Source organism: Bos taurus, chromosome 1 (genome assembly GCF_002263795.3).
Source record: "Bos taurus isolate L1 Dominette 01449 registration number 42190680 breed Hereford chromosome 1, ARS-UCD2.0, whole genome shotgun sequence".
Lineage (NCBI taxonomy): Eukaryota > Metazoa > Chordata > Mammalia > Artiodactyla > Bovidae > Bos > Bos taurus.
In genome coordinates this window covers 20,494,033-20,514,873 of record NC_037328.1, presented here as the reverse complement: position 1 = coordinate 20,514,873, position 20,841 = coordinate 20,494,033, and the positions used below count along the sequence as shown (strand labels likewise).

The window sequence follows — 20,841 nt, the reverse complement described above, 5'->3', positions numbered from 1 at the left end:
ATCCCCATAGGAGTAACATTGCTGCATGCTCAACTGCCAGTCCTCAAAATTCTAGATCTTGTTAGTACAGGGGTGGATTCTATTCTTTTGCAATGTTGACTCTGTTATTGCATTTTCTGAAAACATAGAGGTTACTGTTAACAGCAACACAGACTGGGGTCCAGGGGTTACTGCCCACCTTATAAAGGCATTCATAAGATATGGTTTAATAAGCCATTGTTATTGTTACAAAAATTGCATTTTATTAAGGATCACAAATGATTGTACATATAATAAATATGTATTGTTAATGAAGTCTAGTTGGATTGCAGATGATTTCATTACTGCGTATGGTTATACAGATGAGCTTAGAGAGGGGAGCCATTTGTTAGACTTTCCTTGAAGACTGCCCTGTAAAAAGATTTTATGCAAAGTGATACTGTGTTGGTTCTCTCACACCCTGCTTGCAGTGTTCAGTAGAGACAGTTTTTGTCAGCTTTGTAGCTCTTGTTTTTTCCCTTTTTTTTTTCCCCTGACTTTTGTCACTGATTATAGGAAGTTTATGACTAGAATCTTGTCATTTAACTCTTTAATTGGCCCTCCATATACAGGGGTTCTGCATCCACGGATCCAACCTACCGCTATTTGGAAGGTATTAACAAAGTATTCTAGAAAGTTTCACAAAGCAAAACTTGAATTTTCCATTCAGATAACTCTTTACATAGGATTTACATTGTATAAGGTATTTTACTTATCTAGAGATGATTTAAAGTATATGGAAGGAGAGAAATACAAGAGGGAGATTAATACGATATACAGACTTCCAGATACAAAATAAATGAATTAGAGGTATACAATGGAGAGTGTGGGAAATACTGCTGTTGTTGTTTAGTCACTAAGTTGTTTCCAGTGCTTTCTGACCCCATGGACTGCAGCACACACAGTCTTCCCTGTCCTTCACCATCTCCCATACCTTGCTCAATCTCATGTCCATTGAGTCGGTGATGCCATCCAACCATCTCCCATCTCATCCTCTGTCACCCCGTTTCTCCTCCTGCCTTCAATCTTTCCCAGCATCAGGGTCTTTTCAAATGAGTCAGTTCTTCACATCAGGTGGTCAAAGTATTGGAGTTTTAGCTTTGGCATCAGTCCTTCCAGTGAATATTCAGAGTCAGTTTCCTTTAGGATTGACTGGTTTGATCTCCTTCCAGTCCAAGGGACTCTCAAGAGTCTTCTCAAGCACCACAGTTCAAAAGCTTCATTTCTTCGGCACTCAGCCTTCTTTATGGTCCAATTCTCACATCCATACATGACTACAGGAAGAACCATAGCTTTGACTATATGGACATTTGTCAGCAAAGTAATGTCTCTTCTTTTCGATATGCTGTCTAGTTTGTCATAGTTTTTCTTCCAAGAGCAAACCTCTTTTAATCTCATGGCTATAGTCACCATCTGCAGTGGGAAATATAGTCAATAATTATGTAGTATCTTTGTAGGGTATTATAACGAGAATTATCATGATGATCATTTTGAAATAGAGATATCGAATCACTTTGTTGTCTACCAAGAGCGCAGTGTTGCAGGTCAATTATACTTCAAAGCAAACAAGCAAACCCACAGGAAAAGAGATCATATTCGTGGTTACCAGAGGTACTGGTATAGGGAGGGTGAATTAGATGAAGGCAGTCAAAAGGCCAAACTTCCAGTTATAAGATAGATAAGTACTTTGGATGTAATGTATATGACAATAAGATAAATAAGTACTGGGGTGTAATGTACATGATAAATATAATTAGCACTGTTGTATGTTAGATATGAGGGTTGTCAAAAGAATGATCCTAAGAGTTCTCATCACAAGGAAAAGTTTTTTTCTATTCATTTTTGTATCTATATGAAATGATGGCTGTTCACTAAATATATTGTGTAAATGATGATGCATGTAAATCAAATAATTATGCTGTGTACCTTAAACTTATTTCATGCTATATGTTAATTATATCTCAAAAGAGGAAGGAAAAAAGTTAAAGTTTATAGGAGGATGTGCATAGGTTACATGCAAATTCTGTGCTATTTTATAGAGGAACGTGAGCATCCAGGGATTTGTGTATCCATGGGAAAGAGAAGGTCCTAGAACTAATCCCTTTCACATACCAAGGGAGGACTATATCTCTCTTTACCAAAGAAAGGAGTTTTGAATGATGTAGATAAAATAAATATTGATTCAATAGGTCATTTATGCAATTAGGAGTATGAAGCTTTGCCAAGAAGATGGAACTTTTCCAAAGCAAAATACAGAATTCCACTCTTCTCTACTCCTTCCTAATCCTGGAAGTTACGAAGAGTTAAGTAACTTAATGCTGTGGGATGAGGCTGGGAAATGGATATTCTACCCTTAGTTTTGCCATAAGCTAACTATAGGCTACTGCTTTATTTTGTAAAGTGAGGATGTTGAACCAGTTGATTTTTAAGTTACCTCCTAGTTCTAAGATCAGTTCTATTCTAATGAAGATCACCAGAATTTCCTTATAGTAATTTCCTCTTCGAGGTAATATCTCTCTTAAAACTCTGGAACATGGGACTTGATCTCACTCCAGGTTGAAATCTTGTGATCATATCCACAAAATGGACTACAAGTTAGTACCTGTATTTTTTAACTTAATTTTTATTTTTTAACACCGAAAACATTTTCTATTGCAGTATGGCAGTTAGCAATGTTGTGATAGTTTCAGATGAACAGTGAAGGGACTCAGCTATATATATACATGTATCCATTCTCCCCCAGATGCCCCCTTCCATCCAGGCTGGCACATAACATTGAGCAGAGTTCCATATGCTATACAATAAGTTTTTGTTGGTTATCCATTTTAAATATAGCAGTGTGCACATGATCTTCCCAAAGTCTGTAACTATTCCTTCCTCTGGAAACCATGAGTTCCTTTTCTAAGTCCATCTCTTTCTGTTTTCTAAGTAAGTTCATTTATATCATTTTTTAGATTCCACATGTAAGAGATGTCATATGATATTTGTTCTTCTCTGTCTGACTTACTTCACTCAGTGTGACACCTAATGATATAAAAAGATGTTATTAAATCTAGAAGTGTTTGCAATTTTATAGGGTTTTTTTGTTTCATTTTGGCAATAAGGCATGATTGTTTTTTCCTTTTTACCTATACTGTCAACGGTAAAATTGCTAAATTGGCTAATAGTTGTAAATAAGAAGAGCCTTAATCACTATGTCCATACCCAACAGATAGCAAAAATCTCAGTCAACATATATTTTATTGTAATGCTTATGTGCCCTTCAGTGCTGCCAAACTCATTTGTGGATGGAAAAGCAATTCCTTGACACAGTAAATAGACTAACCCCCAGCAAATAGACCACTAACACTCAGTGTTAATAATAATTCTAAAACAATCCTCCTATTTTGTTGCTATGTCATGCATTTTCTATTTATTTTTTAGGATATCCTTGAAGATTAGTCAGAGAGCCTCTTATGTGCCTCTAAAGGTAGGAAAAAGAACCCTGATTTCTGGTTATAGAATATATTTGTAATTCTATGGCAAATAGAATGCTTTTGTTTTAGCTATGTTTTAATACTTTACACCTCTTTTTAGATATAGACATAATTAATGTTGCTTATTTGGAAAATCTGAAAAATGTGTTATCTCTACTCACCTGTCAACTCAAAATCATCCAATACATAGTGTTTAATTGTCAGTTTGCACTTTTCTTCATATTATTACATACTGTGAAGTTAAAGTGAAAATGTTAGTCACTCAATCATGTCTGACTCTTTGTTACCCCATGAACTATAGCCCACCAGACTCCTCTGTCCATGGCAAGAATTCTCCAGGCAAAAATAAAAATGACTAGTCATTCCCTTTGCATGGGATTTTCCAGACCCAGGTATTGAATGCAGGTCTCCTTCATGCAGGTTGATTCTTTACTGTTCCCCTTACTATTACATATTACTACAGTTTATTGTATTATTTAGAGTTTTTTTCCCCTATGGGCAGAATTTATTCATTATTTTACATTTTGTATTACCTTCATAATTTTAGCGTAGTTTGACATTACCATTTATGACTTCAATATATCAAGAAGATAATTTTATAATATATACACTTATGTATGAGCTTCCAAGGTAGCTCAGTGGTAAAGAATCCACCTGCCAATGCAGGAGACGTAGGAGATGTAGGTTAAATCCCTGTGTCTCTAAGATCCCTTGGAGGAGGAAATGGCAACCTACTCCATCCAGTATTCTTGCCTGGAAAATTCCATAGACAGAGAAGCCTGGCGAGCTACAGTCCATGGGGCTGCAAAGAGTCAACTCTACTGGGCACACACACACGCATGCACACTTTTGTATATTAATGTACAGAATATATTGTTGCTGCTGCTAAGTCTGCTGCTGCTAAGTCGCTTCAGTCGTGTCCGACTTTGTGTGACCCCATAGACGGCAGCCCATCAGGCTCCCCTGTCCCTGGGATTCTCCAGGCAAGAACACTGGAGTGGGTTGCCATTTCCTTCTCCAATGCATGAAAGTGAAAAGTGAAAGGGAAGTCGCTCAGTCATGTCCAAAGCTCAGCGACCCCATGGACTGCAGCCTTCCAGGCTCCTCCATCCATGGGATTTTCCAGGCAAGAGTACTGGAGTGGGGTGCCATTGCCTTCTCTGGAATATATTGTTAGAAACTATGATTCTCTAACCTACCATAATTTCATACTTTTCTTCTTATTTTAAAACTATAATTTTTAAAGAAACAACCAAAGTTGCCATAAATATAATTAGCTATCAGTAATTTATTAAAATAAATTTTAATTTGGAAGAATTTAATTTTGTATTAGCTTTTCTTAATGAGTGCCAGAAAATGTGTCCCTTTTCTTGGCTAGAATATATGTGAAGATAAATTTAGAATTTCTACTCTAGTAGATACTTCTCAGATAATAGCTTAATTGCAGCTATTTCAAACCAAATTGTTTAATTGTGGTGAATCATATGCAAATTGTTCAGATGTAGGTCAACCTCCCACTTGCACATTCTAGCACCTCTTCTCTAATTCAAGACAAACTGCTCAATTTCCTGAAAGAGGCAGAATGGTACAGATTAAGAACATATGGCAAAAGCAAAATGATAATAACATAAAAACAACAATGAGCTAGGAGTCATAAAGATGGCAAGCAAAGCAGGTTGCATTTATTTTACCTTAGCTGATGATCTTCTGTGCTTGATGTGTGTTTGGTACACTATCGTTTGCTCACTGCTCATGAGATTTGTATTTGGCAAATCATGGTTCCTCTAAGTTGCTAAGTCTCCTCACCTGTACTCATTTTCGGTGTTCTGGCTGAGTGATACAAGTCGACTTCACAGATGGACAACAATACCTTGGGTAGCTCTGAAAGTGACCAACTGTGATATATTGCTATTGTAGAAGGTCTGGAAATCCTTTATTTTCCTAGCTACTACATTCTAGTTCTAATCTGTAATTGCCTTTGTGGTGGGTCATTGTATCACTTTCTAATGAATGACTGAGATTTTATGAACTCTATTTAAACTTTATATGTCATCTGCTATGAAAGAAAAGAATTTATTTCCAGTTTCTAAAGCACCAATGAATGATAAAGCAGATTCGTGTGTTTTTTATGTGTTGTCTTTAATCTCTAGATTATCACCAATATTTTTGGTATTTTGACAGAAAATAATGAGACTTGCTGGTTACTGACAAAAAAAAAAAAAAAAAACTAGCCTTAATTCTAATAAAATTAGAAATCTGCTTTACTATAAACATAGTTTTTAACATTATCATTCTTCAGTGGAATTTGATTTAAGAATTTGAATTTGTATTTTCATGTAGTTTATGATATTTCAACTTCTCTGAAATTTGTTTTGAGTTAAATTTTTCATTCTTGAAGAATTATTGAATTAGGTTACTAACTTAAATCACACCTGTGTTTTTTTCAATCTTAGAATGGGAAAAAATTATATGTTGTATGCTTTGTAATTCTTTCAATATCAATACTTTTGTTGTTAGGAAGTATTTCATATTAAAAATAGAGAATTATACTAAATAGAAAAATATGTTTCCCTCAAAGTTAGCTACTGCTAAAGTTTTGGTTTTTTCTTTCACGGTTCCTTCTTTATGTACACAAATATCAATATCAATCTGTGTACACAATGCTTTCACACCATATGCATGAGTCTATGTTTTTTTTTTTTAGCATTTTAATTATGAAGTTTCTTCTAAGTCAATATATGTTATCTATTTCATCCTTTCTAATGGCTGCATATTAGACAATTTTTTGATGTGCCATGATTAATTTAATAGGCCCTTTAAATCTTTTCTTAAATAGAACTTTAAAATAGAATGAAAGCAGGCCTTCCTTAATTACATTTTTGGCAGGCATACAAAAGAATAATTCTCACTTGTACTTTGAATTAGGAAATTAAGGAGTAAAGAAAAAGTGTTACAGTAAAGAGTCATAAAAAGTATTAGATAAGTGCACATAAATGGTCAGGGGAAAGAAAAGCTCATAATGTAGATGTTTATGCAACTGTGTTTTAGGTATGTAAGAGTAACGTTCTGATTTTTTTTTCAAGATTCACCCCAGATGAAACCTTATTTCATAGCTTTCAAAAAGATGTTTCCCTTCATCCTCATTCTCACCAGTCATCTTACATCTTCATAAAGCTTTTGGAAAAATAGATCTCATCATACATGTTATGTCACATACAGAATTTCATCTTGTATTTAATTTTTTCCCTACAGGATGTTAACCTTTACAGGGTAATGACTTTGTGTTACTCCTATTTGAACTTAGTAGGTGCTGAATAAATGGCAGTCAGCTAAATTGGATTGAAGTGTGACAAGGGGGAGAAATCAGGTAGAAATGTTTAGTCCTACCAAATGTTTATGAAGGACCACTACCTACCTATTATCTTTGGAGTAACACAGTAGTAATTGTTAATAATTTTTCTGATGAATGAGATACAAAAGATATAAACACATGATTTTTGATACACAGTAAAAGTTCTTTTAAATTGAACTTTAATGATTCTTAGTTGCATTCAAGCTTAAAATCAGACCAGTTGTTTCAGAAAATTATTTATAAATTTATTTAAAAAAAACCTGTATTGTACTGAAATTATACATTACCTCATATGGATCTAAAAACGCTTTGCCAGCCTTAAAGTATTATACACATGTAAGACATTATTTTTATTGATAAGACAGTAATAAATTTGTCTCTGTGGGTTAAAAGTACAGATAGTTAATTGCAAAGTAGAAATTACATATAAAAGAAGCAATTCTTTGCATTAATTCTGTTAGTAGAAGCAGAGTATTGTTAGTACTTGTATGTAATGCAAGTTGCTACTCGTGCTGTTTAAATGAATCTTTGACATCTCAACCAGCAAAAGTAGACTTATTAATGGCTTGAATTGTGTCTAAAAGAATCTCTGATTTCATACTAGTCTGAATTCAATGGTAGTATTAATTTACAATATCTTGAACATATGTATCAAATTATTTTTTAACAGAAAAATGAAAAATAAGTGGGTATAAGATCTCTTTTGAAACTGAAAGTAATGCCTACCGCATAATAGTTTTTCTCCTCATCTGACTTCCAGAAGTCACCAGCCCCAAACTCTGATTCTACAAACATCTTATTGGACAAATCAGGAATGAGGAAAGAATCTTGCTCAGTCTTCTAAATAAATTTTTGAGCTTACTACTGACCTTTACTTGCCCAGAACTTGAACCTTAATATTTCAGATATATGCTTTTGTGTCACTTTGTTCTCAGAGCTCTCCCATTTATTGTTATCTAATATTTGGCTAGGGTTACAAATGCAGGTACTTTTGGAACCCATGAGTATAGCCAAAGAGGGTGTAACAGACCAATACTGTACATTTGGGAGTGGTGTGGACTGAGGAAAAGACGATCGCATGCTCAACAAACAGGGGCTGTTTCTACTCATTCCAGTCATACTTTCTACCTAACACTATGTTCCAGGAGCCATAACTTCTAAAGGTAAAAGGAATTGAATATTGAAATTTCTATGTGAAATCTCACAGTTTCTAAATATGGGCTCAATTTTAAACATTGGGGAAAAAAAAAGGAAACCATGTAAAGGAATCATAGCATGCTTTTAGGTAAGCAATTTGCTACATTTGCATAGATACCCTGCAAATACTTACTCAGTCAATGAGTGAATTATGGATATCTATAAGACACAGGGAAATAAATGAACACTCTAGCCCTTGTTCTCCCGTGTTCGTTGGAAATTTCATGTAATACTTTAAGGAGGACAGTAGCCATTAGAAATAAATATGGAGACCTACAGATAAGCTTTTTCAGTCTATATCTGGATTCTGGAAAAGAGAAAGCAAGAGTGAGCTCAGTAAGCAAAGGTTTTGTTAAGATATATTATGATACGCAAAGAATGATGTTATCACTTTTTGAACACACTTTTATCTTATTCCCAACTTACCTTATGCTCTTAATTTATTACTCTTTTCTTTAGTCCCTCAAATCTTTTGTCATTTTGTTAATTTTAAAAGAAATTGGTGAGTTAAGATAATGACTCTACAGGAAGGCAAACACAAGGGAAAAATAAAAATCAAGTATGCCAATTTTGTCACATAATCCTTAATGAATAAACATGGGTTCAGTGGACTCTGGTTTGTTTTACATTTTGACCTTCAAGATTTACTTTCTTTTTGAGATCTCTCCTGCTTTCCTTCTGGACAAACTCACCTTCCTTCTTTCATTTCAGTCCTTTATTATATCACCACATTTCACTGCATTTAATGGCACCTAATTACAGTTGCTCACACATCTCTCTTCCCAAGTAGACTTGAGAATCTCAAGGCCATAAAAAATATCTTTTAACAATCATAAACTTATAGAAATTTGTACCTACATTACAGAGAACTTTTCCACTGAACCATTTGAAAATAAATTGCCAGCATAATGCCACATTACCCAGAGTGCTTTAGGATGTGTCTCCCTACAAACAAAGACATTTCCCACATAACCACAATAAAATCATCAATATCAGGTACTAAGGACTAAATTGTGCCCCACATTATAGTCATATAGCTTCCCTGGTGGCTCAGATGGTAAAGAATCCACCTGCAATGTGGGAAGCCTGGGTTCAGTCCCTGGGTTGGGAAGATCCCCTGGAGAATGGCATGACAACCCACTCCGGTATTCTTGCCTGGAGAATCCCCATGGACAGAGGAGCTTGAAGGGCTATGGTCCAAGGGCTCACAAAGAATCAGACACAACTGAGCAACTAAGCACACTCAGTCCCACTCACATGTCAAAGCCCTAACCCCTCCTCCAATCCCCCGTAATGGTATTTGGAGAATAGCCTGCGCCAAGTGTAATGGTATTTTGAGGAGAGGCCTTTGGTAGCTAAGCAGGTTTAGATGAGGTAATGAGCATGGTGCTCTCATCATGGGTTAGTGCTCTTATAGGAAGAGATGCCAGAGAGTTTGTTTACTTTCTCACTGTTATGTGCGAACAAAAGCAAGAAAGAAGGAATTTGGTGAGTTCCTTGATCATGGCTTGCCAGCCTCCAAATCTATGAAACATAAATTCCTGTTGCTTGAGCCACCCAGTTGATCCTATTTTGTTAACACAGCTGCAACGAACCAATACATCAGGAAATTAACATCCTTAGTTCACTACTATCTAATCCCCAGATCCCATTCAAGTTTCATCAGTTGTCCAAATAAATTCCAACTATTGGTCTGTAGTGTGTAAGAATTTGTTTCCAAATTATGTGCCTTGTTTTTAGTTTCATTTTATTAGTCTTCATGAATGTAGAAAAATTCTACAGACTTTCCTTGAGTTTTACGACCCTGATACTTTTGAAGATTACACTCCAGTTGCTTTGTGGCACAGCCTTTAATTTGGATTTGTTGGAATTAAGGACCATAGTTTATGCAAATTTAGATCCTAGCATCTAAGACTGTGTCTGGCATATAGATGATATTCAATAAACACTTGTTGAGTAATGAATTAGTTACTGAAAACTCTGAATCACTTGCATAATGCTAATAGCAACAATTTCAAAATTTTAAAGAGAAAATTGTAAAGCAGTTTCAAAATAAGAAATAAAGAAAACACACACACACAAACTCTGATGTCTTCTCTTAGTGTTTTTGAGATCTATTCTTTATTTGTTGAACATACATACATTGGCTATTGTGTAAGTTAATAACAGTTTCTTTAGAGCAGTGCTTCTCAAAGCATGGTCTGTGGATTGCTTCCAGTTTATGTTCTATTTCTGGTTCATGATGACATTGGGGTTACGTATTTAGAAATCCTTTTTAGCATTTTGACAAAGTGGTTCTATTTCTGTTGGATCTATTAATTCTGAAGTGACATATTAGATATATTTTATCTGATTTTCTTTTTTATTCCATTTATCTAGTAATTAATTTGCATTGTATTTGCCATATTATTGATCCATAATGGATTAGAAGTTAAAAATGGCTCATTTATCACAGTTTGTGGTTATTCCCATCAGAGTAAAGTGTGATTAAAGTGGATGTGAACTTGGTGGAATTTGACCTTGCACCTAAAGAATGGGTAAAATCTTCTTGTTTTCTTCAGTCGTTCAGTCATGTCTGACTCTTTGCAACCCCATGGACTGCCACACTCAAGCCTTCCCTGTCCTTCATGATTTCCTGGAGTTTGCTCAGACTCATGTCCATTGAGTCAGTGATGCCATCCAACCATCTCATCCTCTCTTACCCACTTCTCCTCCTGCCCTCAATTTTTTCAAGCATTAGGATCTTTTCCAATGGGTCGACTCTTCTCATTAAACAGCCAAAATACTGGAGCTTCAGCTTCATCAATAATCCTTCCAATGAATATTCAGGTTTGAATTACTGTAGGATTAACTGGTTTGATCTCCTTGTTGTAAAATAGGTAAAGATCTCACTAGTTTATAAATTAGAGAAATGAGCAATTCAGGCATAACAAAGTATGAGAGGAAGCTTATGTCTATTTGCATTATGTGGTTCCACGTGTGCACTTATTTGTGTGCTTGTATGTGTTGGATGGGTATTAGAAGACAGGAACTTCAAGAGATGATAAGACCTCATGATTCTAAAGGGAGCCGAGAGCAACCCCTCCCATATTTGATTGCACTGAATTCCAAAACATTGATCCTACTGGCATTGCCCTTGCAGTACATTCTTGTGTTCTCCCTTTCCTTTTGAAAACATTCTTTCCTTTGACCACCAGACACTTAGAATTCCCACTACTGACAAAAAACCAATAAGCTCCTGTGACCAAGACAGTGGACAGTGCTACTATTACTGCTTGTAGATAACGGAGACTATGCACAGCTTGTGTATTAGTCACTCAGTCATGTCCTACTCTTTGTGACTCCATGGACTGTAGCCCTCCAGGCTCCTCTGTCCATGGAATTCTCCGGGCAGGAATACTGGAGTGGGTTGCCATTCCCTTCTCCAGGGGATCTTCCTGACCCAGGGATTGAACCTGGATCTCCTGCATTGCAGGCAGATTCTTTATCATTTACAAATATTTAAATGAAAAGAGGAGAGCTTTAGTTAGAAAAAAGGGAAAGCAATGAGAGAAAGAATAGAGTGAGCATGAGAAATGCTGCTAGGGAAAGAAGAACCTAAAAGGAAGGATATATTATTGCATCAAGTTTAACTTACTCTGTTAGCCTTAAAGGGCAGTAGCATTTAGTTCAGTTCAAAACATATTTACTAGGAAACTGTCATGGAGCAGACACTGAAATCAGGGAATGCAAAGAAGAATAAGACATAAGAACTTTCCCTAGAATGAATTCAGTGGTTTGGGTAAGACAGATAGGTAAATACAACTTCAGTGTAGTGGTTGGGACTTTCATTGGGGAATTTGCAGGTACAGAGGGTAGGTGATTGTCCAACCTCCCAGGATTCTCTGAGGAGATTATGCCCATAAAAGGTCTTGATGAAAACTAAACCAAACTGAAATAAATGGGATGAAGAAGAAGCTCAATTTGATAATCAGTACTCAGTTTAGGAGCTGGAAGATTGTTGCTGTAGTTGTTCAGCACTCAGTTTTGTCTGACCCTTTGTGATCCCATGAACTGCAGCACACCAGGCTGCCCTGTCCTTCACTATCTTCTGGAATTTGCTCAAATACATGTCCATTTAGTCGGTGATGACATCCAACCATCTTGTCCTCTGTTGCCCTCTTCTCCTTTTCCTTTCAATCTGCATATCAGAGGTTATTGATACATCATTGGTGCTTAATAAATAGTTGTTGAATGAATGGATGATTTACTTAATTAGAATGAATTGACATACTAGAGGTAAATGCAACTCCAGGAAGAGGAACTAGGCAGGATGTGGAAGTGTAACATAGCAGTGGTGAATTAAGATGAGGGAGACATCATCAGTCCTCCACAGCAGACTAAAAATTGCATGACAGAGACACGTGAGTTGAAAATGGAGACATAAGTAGAAGTCAGGTAATTGAGACATTTCTCTGCAGTATTAAGGCCTCATAGATTCTAAGTATCTATCAGTAATGGGAGTGACATGGGATATTTGTATTGTAGTTTGATTATAGATGACTAAGTGTGGGAGAGACAAGATAGATATAGCGGCCTACTAGTATAGATAGGAGGCTAGCTCACTGGTCTTGACAAGAAAAGGTGAAGATCTAACATATGGCTATGAAGAAGAGATGGCGAATGCGGAAGGGGCAGACAGACAGATTCATGAGTTACTTGAGAAATAGAATCAGTGGAATGTTTCACGTACATAGTGGGTAGTGTGGGGGGAGGGCGGTAAATCACAGTCTGAAAGAAAAGGGGGAAAGCTTGAACAGTTTCTATATTTATGACTTTAGTCTCTGCATGAATGAAGATATCCTAAGTTGAGCCAAGGAATATGGGAAGACAGATGAATGTTTGGAAAACAGGGAGAGACACCAAAAGGAATCCAGCTTTAGCCATTTAATTGAGATGCCTGTTGAGGAAGAGAGATCAAAACTGAAGAAATATATGAACATATGGGCTTCCCAGGGGGCACTGTAGGAGATACAAGAGATGCAGGTTCAATCCCTGTGTCAGGAAAACCCTGGAAGAGGGCATGGCAACCCGCTCCAGTGTTCTTGCCTGGAGAAAGCTATGGGCAGAGGAACCTAGTGGGCTATATAGTCCATAGGGTCACAAAGATTTGGACATAACCTCAGATATGTAGATGACACCATCCTTATGGCAGAAAGTGAAGAGGAACTAAAAAGCCTCTTGATGAAAGTGAAAGAGGAGAGTGAAAAAGTTGGCTTAAAGCTCAACATTCAGAAAACTAAGATCATGGCATCCAGTCCCATCACTTCATGGGAAATAGATGGAGAAACAGTGGAAACAGTGTCAGACTTTATTTTTTTGGACTCCAAAATCACTGCAGATGGTGACTACAGCCATGAAATTAAAAGACACTTACTCCTTGGAAGGAAAGTTATGACCAGCCTAGATAGCATATTAAAAAGCAGAGACATTACTTTGCCAACAAAGGTCCGTCTAGTCAAGGTTATGGTTTTTCCAGTGGTCATGTATGGATGTGAGAGTTGGACTGTGAAGAAAGCTGAGTGCCAAAGAATGGATGCTTTTGAACTGTGGTGTTGGAGAAGACTCTTGAGAGTCCCTTGGACTGCAAGGAGATCCAACCAGTCCATTCTGAAGCAGATCAGTCCTGGGTGTTCATTGGAAGGACTGATGCTAAAGCTAAAACTCCAATACTATGGCCACCTCATGCGTAGAGTTGACTCACTGGAAAAGACCCTGAGGCTGGGAGGGATTGGGGGTGGGAGGAGAAGGGCATGACAGAGGATGAGATGGCTGGATGACATCACTGACTCAATGGACATGAGTTTGAGTAAACTCTGGAAGTTGGTGATGGACAGGGAGGCCTGGTGTGCTGCAATTCATGGGGTCATAAAGAGTCAGACACGACTGAGCACTGGACTGAACTGAACTGAAGTAGCTTAGCATGCACACACGCATCTATGAATATATATGTTATGTAATTTTAAAGGTATGCATATATAACAAAGGTTTAATGTATCAATCTGTCTGCACAGGATCATCTAAAACTTTATTTTTTCATTAATTTATGGTTGTCAAATTAACTTATTGCTTGAATGTATCATTAGAAACTCTGGTACTTCATTCTATATTTCAAAACGTATCATAGAGTAAATGCTGTAACTTGAACCTGGTTCCTGACTTGTGAAAACATCATGTGTCTCTGCTACCAAAGCCAAGAGAACTGTGCCAATTACATGCCTGAACCTGTTTCAGTTTAATTACATGGATTACTGAAGCATAAACAACCTTTGTGCTTAATTGACCCTTATAATTGTCTTAGTTCTCTGCTTTGCCCTTCTTGGGGGTATAATTCCATGTCCTACTATTATTAGGAAGAAAAATTCACTTCCTTTTTTGGTAACTCCAAAAAAAAGAAAGATTAAAATATACTTTAGTGCTCAGAGAATTAACATTTTATCAGCCTCTGTAGCTAGAGAGTAATATACTGAGCAAAGGGGAAAGAGATGACCCAGAGTCACCTCATTATCCTCATGTGAGAGTTGAGTTACCTCTTACACTTGTTTTTTTTTTTATTTTTATTTTTCACAACCAACCTCAGTAACTCGGTTCTATCAATAGTGACCTTTGAGCATCTCCCAATTTAAGATATCCAAAGCCCACATAGATTCTTGAACTCTGCATATATTTGAATCTGTGTTGTAAAGGTTAGGTCTCTAGTCAATTCATGCACCTGCAGGGAAACTCAAAATGGATTAGTCAACAGGAAAAGAATGCTTACTCTTCAGTCTCTCAACCACAAATTCAACTTTTCCATATAGCAGTCCAAAACCTAAGAACTTCAACTAAATGGAGACATTAAAAGCACAGACGTCATTATATCCCTAATATTTCACTCATAATACCTACTCAGTAATTTTTTCAACCAGTTAATGGAAAAGCCAGAATGGTAATGTCATGCATGAATAAATTATGATTCTCTCAAATTACCTTTTTGGATTATCTTTTATGAAAGAGGTAGACAAAATTTATGTAATGCCACTCCTTTTTCTCCTGGACACAGTCTGTGAGAATGTGTGTTAAGCTTTTAGTAATCAATTTTAACTACGTTAAATATATAGAATATACAAATATAATATACATACAAAAAATATACAAATATAAGTTGAGAGTTTTAAAACTCAGAAATATTTCACAGTTTCACAGTCCCAATTCATAAAGCCCCGCATCATTTATTTTCATCCATTCCAGTGTTTGTCCATTTGTGGATTTTTGTCAGGGAGTATTGAGCACATGCTCTCTACCAGCACTGTATTAGGCTTTGCAGACTCACAGGTATAAATTAGATTGTCTGTCCTCAGACAGGTGCACACAGATGCAGGAGCACAGACGACAGCTTTTAGCCATAATCTGTCCTGAAATCCTCTGGTATGGATTCCCAGTCTTCTTAGGCAGCCTGAAAAGATGGATCAGGGAGTTCCAGCTACCTTAAACAAATACTGATGACAGGAAAAGCACACTTGAGAAATGAAGAATGTGATGTTGAGAATGCTGAGGGTAAGTGGGGGAGGAGCAGGAGAAGTAGACATGTGCCAAACTGGACATGTTAATGATTTTGAATTAAATTCTGAAGATGATAAAAAACAAATGAATAAATGCAAGAATGGACATGAGTTTACCAGACTTACTTTTTAGAGTGATCTCTGGAAGTTTTCACAACTGTGAAAGCTAAATAAATTGATCAACAAAGAAAAGTCAGTAGAGTGATCAATGCATAGAATAATAAAATAACTGCACAGGTTATTCAAGAGCTGTTTTAAATATCAAATTGACAAGACTTTACCACTCATAGAGGGAGGTTAACACAAGCTGAAAATCTTGGATAACTGTCAATGTTTGCAAGAAAGGTTGGGTAGAAAAAGTGCCATTGTGCATGTGTGCTAATGAGACAATGAGTTCAATTATGAACATGTTGAGACGTTGGTGTGTTTAAGGTACATTCAGCTAATTATACAAGTTGACTGTTGAACAGATAGAGAAAATTAGACCAGTAGTAAACTAGAGATAGTTATAATCAGTATTGAGAGGTGGAAGGCAATTAATTGATGTGAATAAAATAGTCCAATGGTATATCTCTGGCAAGAAGTGAATATAGCTTCAGACCATGATGAGCCAGTAGAGTACAGGAAATTATAAATGCAGGACTGATGTGAGAAAAGTCTCCAGAATCTTAATGTCTTTGGATATTGATGTGGAATGATTTCATTTGAAAGATGCTTTATATTAAAAGAAAAAAAAAAGATCCAAGTTCTGGGAATAATCTTTCCAAAATAAAAGGAAGAGCACCCAAATCTTAAAATATGTTCCTATTCTTCAAATCTTATTTTTCAACAATCCACTTTATGTTTCAACTCAGAAGTGGTTAAACTCATCCTATTCACATATGAGCACAAAAACATGACCAGGGATTATTCAGCACTCAGAATCCCACTTTCACCTATCAGATTTTTTTGTTTTTTAGTTTTATACCACCCAATTCACTTAAAGAACAATCTTTTAAAGTGTGAAGTTTTCAGTGATCTAACTCACTCAGTCATAGCAGTATTTTCCTACATTAGCTCATCAGAAAGAATGCCAATGGCATAAAAATAAATGGGAGTAAAAATAGCTTAAATATTTGACCTTAATAACATATTGCTTAACTATTTGGTTTAATGTAACCTTCATATGCGGAGAAGGCAATGGCACCCCACTCCAGTACTCTTGCCTGGAAAATCCCATGGATGGAGGAGCCTGGAAGGCTGCAGTCCATGGGGTCGCTGAGGGTCAGACACGACTGAGCGACTTCACTTTCACTTTTAACTTTCATGCATTGGAGAAGGAAATGGCAACCCACTCCAGTGTTCTTGCCTGGAGAATCCCAGGGACGGGGAAGCCTGGTGGGCTGCCGTCAATGGGGTCGCACAGAGTCGGGCACGACTGAAGTGACTTAGCAATAGCAAACCTTCATATGAATTCACATAATCTAATAAAAAGATTTCATTTTCTATACTGTAAAACAAAGTTAGAGAAAGATTAAATGGCTGCGGAAAGAAACATAGTCTAGGAAGGCTTTTTTTTTTTTTTCCTTTGAGAATTAAATAGGCTTTAGATAGATGCTATATAAAATATATTTTAAGACAATATTTTAGTCAAGTTAATTTTTGACTTTTAACTATTCCTGGGCACCTTAGTGATATCTCTGTGGGATCAATATTATTAAAAGACTATGAGGTTGAATGCCATAAAGATGAATCAATTCCATAATCCTAAGTTTTATTGTTGCTGTTCAGTTGCTAAATCATGTCCTACTGTTTGCAATGCCATGAACTGCAGAACACTAGGCTTTCCTTCCTTCACTGTCTCCCTGAGTTTGCTAAAACTCATGTCCATTGAGCCATCCAACCACCTCAGTCTTATCCTCTGTCACCTCCTTCTCCTCCTGCCCTCAACCCTTCCCAGCATCACGGTCTTTTCCGATGAGTCGGCCCTTCACATCAGGTGGCCAAAATATTGGAGCTTCAGCATCAGTCCTTCCAATGAATATTCAGGTTGATTTTCTTTAGGGTTGACCGATTTGATCTCCTTGCATCTAAGGGACTTGCAAGGGTCTTCTCTAGCACCACAATTCAAAGCATCAGTTCTTTGGCACCCAGCCTTCTTTATAGCTCACATCCGTACATGACTAATGGAAAAACCATAGATTTTACTAAATAAACCTTTGTCAGCAAAGTGATGTCTCTGCTTTTTAACACACTCTCTGGGTTTGTCATAGCTATTCTTGCTGGATTCATTATTACTCAGATTTTACTATATTCTTTTATCATCAGTAAGATAGTTTTCAAACAAACCAGTTAACTTTTATCAAAACCAGATACAAATATATAGGACTTAGTTACTTAATTTGACAATAATTTTCTTCTAATTTATGTGGTCAGAAAATTTCATCATTTTCATTATATTATCATAATTGCCATTTTAAAATATAAGTATTGGACTGTGCATGTCAAAGTCATAAATGAACAGATAAAGCCTCTGTCTTTTATAACAATCATTAGTATTCATGCTAAAAACTGTTTTTTTAGAAAATAATTTCACAAACAAAAATAATATATTACCATTTAAGACAATTTGAATATCTGTCATTATTCATGAACATATTGGATCGGTTGGTTCTTTGTTAACCCAAATTCTAACCTCTTGTTCCTTTTCCTACTTCATCCCTCTTCTCTCTTGGGTGTAGTATTTTCTTGATCAGACAGAGCCACATATTGCTCTAACCTGTGTGTGTTCAATAAATACCAAGAGAATTTGGAATGCTTCCCCAAAAAAGAATTTTTAAAAAAGCTCTCTAAAGAAGAAACACAAAAAATACCCTTCCCCATTTCTAAATTATCATATATTGTTTTTAAGAGTATGACTTTAAGGGTTGCAAGAGAACAGGGCAGGGTGAGGGGAAGTTGGGACAATTTACTTATTTGAAGGACATTGAAAAATGATACCATCCAAGATTGGTATTTTCATGAGTTTCTTGATGTAATATGTAATTAAAATAAGTGTTTGCTTATTTTATTATTGCTCAGATCTACTTTTAGGAAGAAGCTTGTATCCAATTTTATGGAATATATCTTTAATCTAGTGTCTAAAAATAAATCCCTCCTTAAGTTTAACTTTGTCTAACTCAATGAAACAATGATGGACAAGTCAGGGTGGAGAGGTCTGACAAAACGTGGTTCACTGGAGAAGGGAATGACAAACCACTTCAATATTCTTGCCTTGAGAACCCCATGAACAGTATTAAAAGGCAAAAAGATTGGACAATGAAAGATGAACTCCCCAGGTCAGTAGGTGCCCAATATGCTACTGGAGATCAGTGGAAAAATAATCCAGAAAGAATGAAGGGATGGAGCCAAAGTAAAAACAACACCCAGTTGTGGATGTGACTGGTGATGGAAATAAAGTCTGATGCTATAAAGAGCAATATTTCATAGGAACCTGGAATGTTAGGTCCATGAATCAAGGCAAATTGGAAGTGGTCAAACAGGAGATGGCAAGAGTGAACATCAGCATTTTAGGAATCAGGAACTAAAATGGACTGGAATGGGTGAATTTAACTCAGACAACCACTATATCTACACTGTGGGCAAGAATCCCTTAGAAGAAATGGAGTAGCCATCATTGGCAACAAAATGCAGTACTTGGATGCAATCTCAAAAACGACAGAATGATCTCTGTTCGTTTCCAAGGCAAACCATTCAATATCACAGTAATCCTAGTCTATGCCCCTACCAGTAATGCTGAAGAAACTGAAATTGCATGGTTTTATGAAAACCTACAAGACCTTTTAGAACTAACACCCAAAAAAGATGTCCTTTTCATTAGAGGGGACTGGAATGCAAAAGTAGGAAGTCAAGAAACACCTGGAGTAACAGGCTAATTTGGCCTTGGAGTACAGAATGAAGCAGAGCAAAGGCTAATAGAGTTTTACCAAGAGAATGCACTGGTCATAGCAAACACCCTTTTCCAACAACACAAGAGAAGACTCTACACATGGACATCACCAGATGGCCAAAACCAAAATCAAATTGATTATATTCTTTGCAGCCAAAGATGGAGAAGCTATATACAGTCAGCAAAAACAAGACTGGGAGCTGACCATGGCTCAGATCATGAACTCCTTACTGCCAAATTAAGACTGAAATTGAACAAAGTGGGGGAAACCACTAGACCATTTGGGTATGACCTAAATCAAATAACTTATAATTGTACAGTGGAAGTGACAAATGGATTCGAGGGATTAGATCTGATAAAGTGCCTGAAGAAATATGGATGGAGGTTCATAACATTGTACAGGAGGCAGTAATCATGACCATCCCCAAGAAAAAGAAATGCAAAAAGGCAAAATGGCAGTCTGAGGAGGCCTTACAAATAGCTGAGAAAAGAAGAGAACCTAAAGGCGAAGGAGAAAAGGAAAGATATAAGATCTGAATGCAGAGTTCCAAAGAATAGCAAGGAAAGATAAGAAAGCCTTCCTCAGTGATCAATGCAAAGATATAGAGGAAGACAATAGAATGGGAAAGACTAGAGATCTCTTTAAGAAAGTCAGAGATACCAAGGGAACATTTCATGCAAAGATGGTCTCAATAAAGGACAGAAATGGTATGGACCTACACAAAGCAGAAGATATTAAGAAGAGGTGGCAAGAATACACAGAGAACTATACAAAAAAAGATCTGCACGACCCAGATAACCATGATGGTGTGATCACTCACCTAGAGCCAGACACCCTGGTATGCAAAGTCGAGTGGGCCTTAAGAAGCATCACTACGCACAAAACTGGTGGAGGTGATGGAGCTCCAGTTGAGCTTTTCAAATCACAAAAGGTGATGATGTGAAAGTGCTGCACTCAATATGCCAGCAAATTTGGAAAATATTGTCACCCCGCTTATTTAACTTATATGCAGAGTACATCTTGAGAAATGCTGGACTGGATGAAGCACAAGATGGAATCAAGATTGCCAGGAGAACTATCAATAACCTCAGATATGCAGATGATAACACACTTATGGCAGAAAGTGAAGAATAACTAAAGAGCCTCTTGATGAAAGTGAAAGAAGAGAGTGAAAAAGTTGGCTTAAAGATCAACATTCAGAAAACTAAGATCATGGCATCTGGTCCTATCACTTCATTGCAAATAGATGGGGAAACAACAAAAACAGTGAGAGACTTTATTTTGGGGGG

At 36.6% G+C, this 20,841-nt stretch overlaps 1 long non-coding RNA gene across 5 annotated transcripts in view; it reads left to right on the top strand.

Annotated features, from left to right (window-relative positions):
• LOC132345457 (uncharacterized) overlaps positions 1-20,841 on the top strand; it is a 526,373-nt gene that overhangs the window by 308,991 nt on the left and 196,541 nt on the right. For all 5 annotated transcript variants that reach the window (XR_009494773.1, XR_009494775.1, XR_009494777.1 and 2 more), the window contains exon 6: positions 3,442-3,487. This is a non-coding gene — a long non-coding RNA (uncharacterized lncRNA). The remainder of the gene's footprint in view (positions 1-3,441; positions 3,488-20,841) is intronic.